This window comes from Punica granatum, chromosome 2 (assembly GCF_007655135.1).
Source record: "Punica granatum isolate Tunisia-2019 chromosome 2, ASM765513v2, whole genome shotgun sequence".
NCBI lineage: Eukaryota > Viridiplantae > Streptophyta > Magnoliopsida > Myrtales > Lythraceae > Punica > Punica granatum.
Genome location: NC_045128.1, coordinates 14,968,418 through 14,976,305, shown reverse-complemented (window position 1 = coordinate 14,976,305; position 7,888 = coordinate 14,968,418). Strand labels below are relative to the sequence as shown.

At 37.7% G+C, this 7,888-nt stretch overlaps 1 long non-coding RNA gene across 1 annotated transcript; it reads right to left on the bottom strand.

Moving 5' to 3' along the window:
* Window positions 1–1,849: 1,849 nt before the first annotated feature.
* On the bottom strand, window positions 1,850–7,671 carry LOC116197051. Its single transcript, XR_004154979.1, has 2 exons — window positions 7,247–7,671; window positions 1,850–2,158 (listed from the first exon to the last, which is right to left on the bottom strand). It is a non-coding gene; the product is annotated as an uncharacterized LOC116197051 (long non-coding RNA).
* Between the last annotated feature and the right edge of the window lie 217 nt (window positions 7,672–7,888).

Genomic DNA, 7,888 nt, shown 5'->3' with positions numbered 1-7,888 from the left:
CATATTCATCTGAAGTATACGAGAAACAAAAGATAGAATACGCACAAACATAAATGAATAGTTATCAAGAATTAAGATGAGACTCCTAAAAGAAAGAGATAAGATATGGTGACACCTAGACATAATGAAAAGAAAAAGGTGAAAGAGATAGAAAATGAGAATCGAAAACCTCTCCTATAAAGGGTGATACAACGAAAAAAATTGAAGAAGAAAAAAAAGAAAGGGATCTCAGTTGGGTTCAGGCTCATGGTTGTGTAATTCAAACTTAGTGGGAGGAAGAGAAAGAAGGAAAGACTTTGAAAGATAGAGTAATATAACTGTTTTTACGCTTTTACTATAATTATAAGAAGAACAAAAATGGGGAAAAAAGTATATTTAAATGGAAAAAGGAGCATATAACATATGCTATAATGATGGACTTGTTTGAAGACCTTAGGAAATAGAGGTGTGCATGATACCAGGTAAAACCGAAACCGGTTGGAACCTACCATTTTAGGGTAGCTTATGGGTAGCACCTTCAAGAATTTGGGTAGGATTCGGGTAGCAAAATAAGGAATCGATGTGATCTGATTTCGATTCAGCTTCCTGCACACTGGGTACCCAGAACTGCTTCCTTTACATATATCTTAAATAATGTTACCACATATTAAAAGAAAAAGGAATAAAAGAAATGCGCCCCAATTCTCTTGAGTGCCCTCAGTCCCCTATTCCCCTACTTTCCAATCCCCTGAACAAATCCTTTCTTTTTTCGTCCATCTCCCCAATTCCCTTGACACCCATCTCATCTTTTACTCTGGCTCACATGTAATGGTATAGCCACCTCTTCACCCACCACAAGCAGCTCCTACTCCTAATTTTGCTCACTCTAAAGGCGTTCCTATTTACTCATTCTCGTTTCTCATGCTCGATCTTGAGCGGCTATCCCTTCTCGAGCCACTGCTATTTCTCGATGGTTGTTGCCCTCAAACTCTATAACCTTAGCCTACCGCTATTGGGTATGACGACAGAAAAAGAAAATCAAACCTGTAGTATAATACATGATCCAAATAGGGTCTATTTCACATTTCTACAGGGTAGGGTCCGGTTCCAAATTTTAGGAACTAATCTTATACATGGTAGGGTTCAAATATCGTAAAAAAACACATGGTATCCAAACCCCGCACATCCCTACTAAGAAACAAACAACAACTAAAGTATTATTTACTGAATTACATGCTCCAGTTAGTACAGCCTCAACCTTCCCTGGAAAAACTACAAAAGAGGACAACAATCAGGTAAAGTGAACCGGCACATAATCTTTTAAGGTAGTATTATTATTTTTTTGTTGCTCTCTTCTTCGGCATCGATTTATGTGAGAACTTGTTTTGTTATAAAGAAGACAAAAGACAACAATTAAATAGCATAGTAAGTTTCATGTTATATACTCACATGCTTTAGTTAGTTGAAGAAAAATTTGGAGATGCAGCTTCAATTTTCTTAAGTGCCACTGTAACAAAAGAAAGTGACTTACTAAAAGTTGTAATGTTTCTCTTTAGGTCTCTTCTTTTTGAGTCGATAGTAGTACAATCAATTAAACCCTCCGCCCCTATATATATGTAATCATAAGGTACTAGAATGACTTATGAGAAGCAGTTTGACAGGTGGAGTAAATGTAAAACGAAAGAATGTACAATTTTACCTTCACCAGCTCATATTTTTACTGTACATGATATATATCATGAAGCTAAATATTAATCTTTATTTTTTTTCCAAAAAATAAAGAAAACTTTGTTTTTGCTTTTTTTGTTTGCACTATTGTATGCTGAGGGAGTCAGCTTTATAATAGAAATTGGAATTCCAACTCTCCACGAGGAAGCTCGAAACTTTAATCGTATACGATTCTTTGTAGATTTGCTCCACATTTCAAGTTACTTCTCATCAGTCATTCTAGTACCCTCTGACTACACATATATAGGAGCAGAGGGTTTAATTTTCTGCACTTTATATAAAACCATCGTTCTCTTCTTCCCTCATTGATAAACATAAGAGATAAACAATAATTTCAGATGAGACGAACAAACAACATTCTCTTCTTCCTTCATTCTTTCTTTGCTTCTTTGCAACTTACATGCTCCATGTCCTACATATACTTTGCTATAAAAATTCTTCTCATTGCCACCTACAAAATCACAAAGAAGCTAGGTTAATAGAGAAGACATGATCGATGCTGAGAAAGATTTGACCGTAAGTTCCCCACTTTTGTAATTCCATCATTTAACAATACTATTAGAAGAAAATGTTTTTTAGAGTTATCTTACATGAATAGTGTTCTCTTCTACATAATTTTTATAGACAAAGTTTTATAACACAAGAAGCTTAAAGTGGAGAGAGGCTTATGCTTTGTTTGGTTTGTTAGTGTGATTTTGAAATCACACTTTAACTTAATTATACCCATAATAAAACAAAATAACTCATACAAAGTCAAATGGTGAGCCCTATTTATACCACTTTTTTTCCACAACAAAACAAAATAACTCATATAAAGTCAAAAAGGTGGGTCCCATACATAATCATTTATATAACTTTTTTTCAAAATCAAAATCTGATTTTAAAATGTTTCTTACAAACCAAACGCAACATTAATAATAAAGTCTTCACTTTTGGTAATTTTAGTGTAAAGTTGAAAGAAAATTTGTCTAGAAAAGTTTGCTGATGTTAGTGACCAACAAAAGAAGTTGAGATAATAACAAAACACAATAGTTGGAGCTGCTCTTGGAAAAAGGTGAGAGACTTAACGATATGCTCTTTAATTTTTCACTTCACTAAAGAAGATGGGAACGGAGGTCGAGAGATATAACAAATTTCTTTACTTCACTATAGAATACTACCTAAAAGAAACTCCTTATAGTTAGTTTACCTGATTGTGATCTCTTCTACTGTTTCCTAACATTTTCTTCACATGATTGCGTTCTCTTCTACAAGATTTATACATAAAAACTGAAGTTTGTATCATGAACTTTGCTTCCACTAACAGCGATATGCAAGTCATGACTTTAACATGTAATTGTTCTATTTCTATTCTCTCATATGAGCCATGCAAGTAATAGCTTAGTCAGTCTATTTGCTTTCAATCTACCGTATACGAGACTAACCTTCTCTATTTTGCATAATTGTAGACCATCAAATCTATTCTCCAAAGAGAGGCATGTAAGTGATGTATAATACGTAATAAATTTTATTTGCTTCAACTTTTCTTTCTATGTAAATCATATGATTGTAGGTTCTTTATTCTATAGGATTTTAAGAAACTTCAACTCCTACCTTCAAGCCTTTAAACCAACACGGCATACAAGTTACATCATTCGAAAATTAACTATGGGATTTCTCATATATTTTTAGGGAAGATTCACTAACGAGGATTTTCAAGGGTGGAAGGGGAATAAAAATGAAAACAAAAAAACACATCACCGGACCAAATCAATTAAAGTTTCTCTTACAAATCTATTACATACACAACATATATTCATACACACACATGTATATTAGTTGAGCATTTGTTACTTCTAATCCTTATTCTAGCAGATGGATTCAAGCTTGAGGCACATTTAAACATGGTTTCAGAAGGTTGTCGGAACATTTAAAGTGGCTAAAAAAATCTTCAAAGCCTATAAACATGCCAATATCAGTTGGCGGTGGAAGCACTTTATAAAGCATATACCCAACATACTTGGCATACCTATATCCCCAATTATTATAAGTAAATAGGCATATGTACAAATACATAGTTGTCGTTTGTTGACTGCTTTCTTTGTACTAGGACTGCCTCAACAATTTTGTACTTTTGACACCGAGCTATGTCATCCTAGTAATAAGCTTTTTGTTGGCATATTTATCATTTTATCATTTTGAGTTGATCTACCAAATTTGGAATATTTTACATATCATCAAAATACATAGCAAAGATGGATCTAATAGTGGATATAAAAATTGAACAATGCCCATGCTCGGTGAAGAATAGCCTCAGCTGAGTCAACAGATTTGGTAGCGGATAACAGATGAGCCATACCTAAACCCGAAGAAAAATAGCCTTAGTCGATTTTTATGAAGAAAAATTCTATACTATGCTGAAATTAGAAAATTAGTGAACTCGGGGTAATTATAGAAAATCCAAAGGTTTAAACAGAGAACCAAAGAGGTAGTAATGTAACGTTGAGTTTTAATTAATTAGAAATAACAAAATTATCTTTTCAAGAAACAATGAAATTTTATATGTGTAAGTGCTTCGTTCCAGCCCAGGCTAGGTCTACCATTTGAGAAGCACATTGAATTAGAGAATGGTGGGGATCACATGTCAGAAGACGGACTTTCGAGAATAAACAGATAAGTTTTCGAGCGCTAAGTAATTAATTCCTACATTCAGTGCCTATTTTTAAAACAATACGGGTTAATTGGTAGAATTTTATCCTCTGGAGGAACACGTGTAAAACGAATTGTCAAACGTGATGCCCAGCCTTCAGAGACTTTCTTTAAAACCCAATCGGTCGTATTTTTAATGTAAAAAGGCACGGTGAAATTTCTCTGTTTAAAACCCTTTGATTCATAGACTTTATCTAACTGGACAAATGTTCGAGATGGAGAAATTGATATTCTCTCATAGCAAAAATATTCAATTCGGGGTGGTTTCTAGTTAAGAAATACTTTCTAAACCCATGGATATTTTAATTTTACTACGCTGAAACGTGCTTTAAAATCCCGTAAATGGTGAAAATGTAACATTTTTGAAAGTTTGAGGGTAGGAATGTTATTTTTACCTCACCAAACCAGTTTAGTTCAACCGGTTCAAGTGAGCTCCCACCGAGGTGGAATTTCAAAATAGGGGCGCAGTTTGCTCCGGCGTCCCTGTACGGAGCAACTCGATTTTAAGACCGGCTTCTAGCAATCTCTCGACATAATCCAATTGTTAGCACTCTAATTGGGCAGAATCCAAGCGGCCAAATACTCGGCCTGTATAATTGTCTGACTGTCATTGTCTATCCTCTTCCACGATATCTCTCATAAACCAAGCTGCTGACTAAATCTACGGACTTCCGGGCCGTGGAATTGCACTCTAGCTCGGTGAGGTCAGCTAGCAGTTTTGCAATCAATCCTTGGGACTATGCCCTGGCACACCTGGCAACATCGATCTTGTAAGAGATTCAACTAGCTGATGCTGAAAGTGCAATTATGTGATTCTGCGCGAAATAACTTTTGGCACGCCTAGTGGGACCCTATTGAAATAGTGCTGACATCGACATGAACAACTACAATTATTCATTGTCGCCATTGATGGGGCGGTTTATCGCTTTCAAATAATTATACTTATTATTCATCAACCGGCTATTCGCTGTTGATGCCATCGACCGACAGCTCACTGCCATTCACCTATTGTTCGTGATCTTCATCGACGAACCATCTGACGTTGCGCACATTCTATTGGCGACCACAACAATAACAACAGGCCAATAGTATACTGCAACCAACTATTTCCTCGCAATCAGCTGCTTACATAGAGGCACAGTTAGCTGATTCCTCAACGCGACTAACTGCATATGGCCAGCAGCCCAGCAAAACCAACTGTTGCCATTCAACATCATTAGCCGAGTTTCAAGAACTCTCAGGGGTAATGGTTAACCCTATGGCTATTCCCAATATTCAACAACCAAGCGTCAAGAGTGCTCGGGGGGCGGTAACCGAAATGGTTGTTTACCAATACCAACAGCCGAGCAACAAAAACGCTCGAGGGGTCGCCTTAAGGCCGTGACTAAGATGCAGTGTATCATAGATTGGAGACTTTGGCTTGAAAGAGCCAAACATCTCAGTTTTCTCCATCCATTTGAATTTCGGCTTATTGTCATGATTAGTCAAAAAACACATGTGTAGCCCCATTCGCGACTAGAAGAGCGCTAAATGCATCGGTTGGCTACATTGCCGCTATTACTATCTTCAAATGGAAGTTCAAGCTAATGGCTGACCTACAGTCATTGGAAGCAAAACGTTCACATTGGCTCGTGTGGCAAATTATAATTATATGTCCAGCCCCGCTCGATACTCTCACGCAGCTCAACATACGGGGGGGGTATTGTTTACACTCATTTTTTGCTCTTTGTAGTAAATGCGAGATTAGGCATGTAAGGCCCATGAGATCAACCTATGCTAGGAGTAGGGGTGTTCGGTTTCGGGTATCCTGTTTTTTTCACAATACCCGGACCCTACCCTGTAAGGGACCGGTTCCAAAATTTTGAAACTGGACCCTACCATGTTGAGTCCTAGAACCGGAACCTACCCAGAACCTGTATTATACCACAGGTTCCGGGTACCCTGTTGGAACCTGTAAATTTTTTATCTCGCTAAATAAAATAAAAAAATATATCATCCATAATCAGACAAGCCTACAGTGGTTGGCGGTGGTGGTGAAAAGAGAGAAGGAAAGACAAGTTGAAAAAACCGGAGTTTAAGGTTTTTGTTTGGTGAAAAGAGAAGATAGAAGCATTGAAGATTTGGTAGAAGGGATTGAGTTAACTCACTAAATGGATGGACTAGGGCAATATTTAATCCCTATAATAAAACTATTGCCAATAATAATATCGATAGCCCAATTTCAATATTTACTCAATCTAGAACGGAACACAACTCCAGTGGCTGAAATGAAATGTACAGACAAATGTATTGTAAACTCATCATTGATTATGGTCTCCCTCAAAATTATTTGTCATGAGCTGTACTAGCGATTTCTATAAGAGTTGACTGCGCAAAGAATCCGAAAAGCAAACATAAAGTAAGTTGTAGAATTCCATGATGTTTGCAGACCAATCCTATTTTCAAGATCACTCAACTTCAATATTACATAAGAGACAGCTGAACACCTAGAAGGGCTCTTGATTATTAATTAATCGAAGAGACTACTTTGCACAATAGAAATGGTGGGTAGGTATCCAAGGCATCTGAACGCTTGAGAAACAGAGGAAAATTGAATAAAAGTGAAAGTGATTGACCATATTCTAACAATTTAAATCAACGCCAAGCAAAGAAATCGTTCTAAGACTATCTCAAAAGTAGAGATTTCAGCAGCCAAGAACCCTAATATCGGTGATCGGTAGTATCTAAGAGAAAAGCAGAAGACAAGAAACCCTAACTCGGAGAGGAAGAGATGGAGCAGAGCACTAGAGCAAGGAATCAATCACAATTCAATTGAACTCGATATCAATTTCAAGCTCAATTTTTGCGATACCTGTATACAGGTTTCATCCCAATCGTGGCCGAATCAGATGACGGTGAGGCGCTCCTCCTCAGCCAGGATTGCCTGATCCACAGCCTGTCACGAGTGCAGGTGCGGCAGAAGATACGACATCGTTCCCCATCAAACTTCCTTCTCCCTCTTGCATATGAGATGCAGAGTACCTCTACTTACCCGAACTGAAGCAGGGCAGGAGCAACTCGAGTAGATCGACGACGGTCGGTCACGACGACGAGTGGAGAGGAACGATGAGCTGCTGCGAGATGAGATGAGATGAGGGAGTGTAGTGGAGAGGACTAAGGAACAGCGGCGACGAAGTCGAATGTCAGAGTCAACTCTCCAACTCTTACGATTAGGCTTTGGGCTTTCTTCCTCCTTCAAGGTGGAATTTGCTAAGGCGGCAATGAGGGCTAGGGATTTGGTGTTACTGTTAGGTTTCAGAATTTTTTTTTTAAAAAAATTAATGAAACCGGCGGTTCTGGATACCGGTTCCGGATACCGGTTCTGGTTCCGGTTTTGGGTACTCTATATGTATTTTAATACCCAGACTCTACTCTATTTTCAATACGAGCTACCCGGACCCTATCCTAACGGGTAGGTTCTCACCGGTTCCAGGTATACCCGGTATCCGTGCAC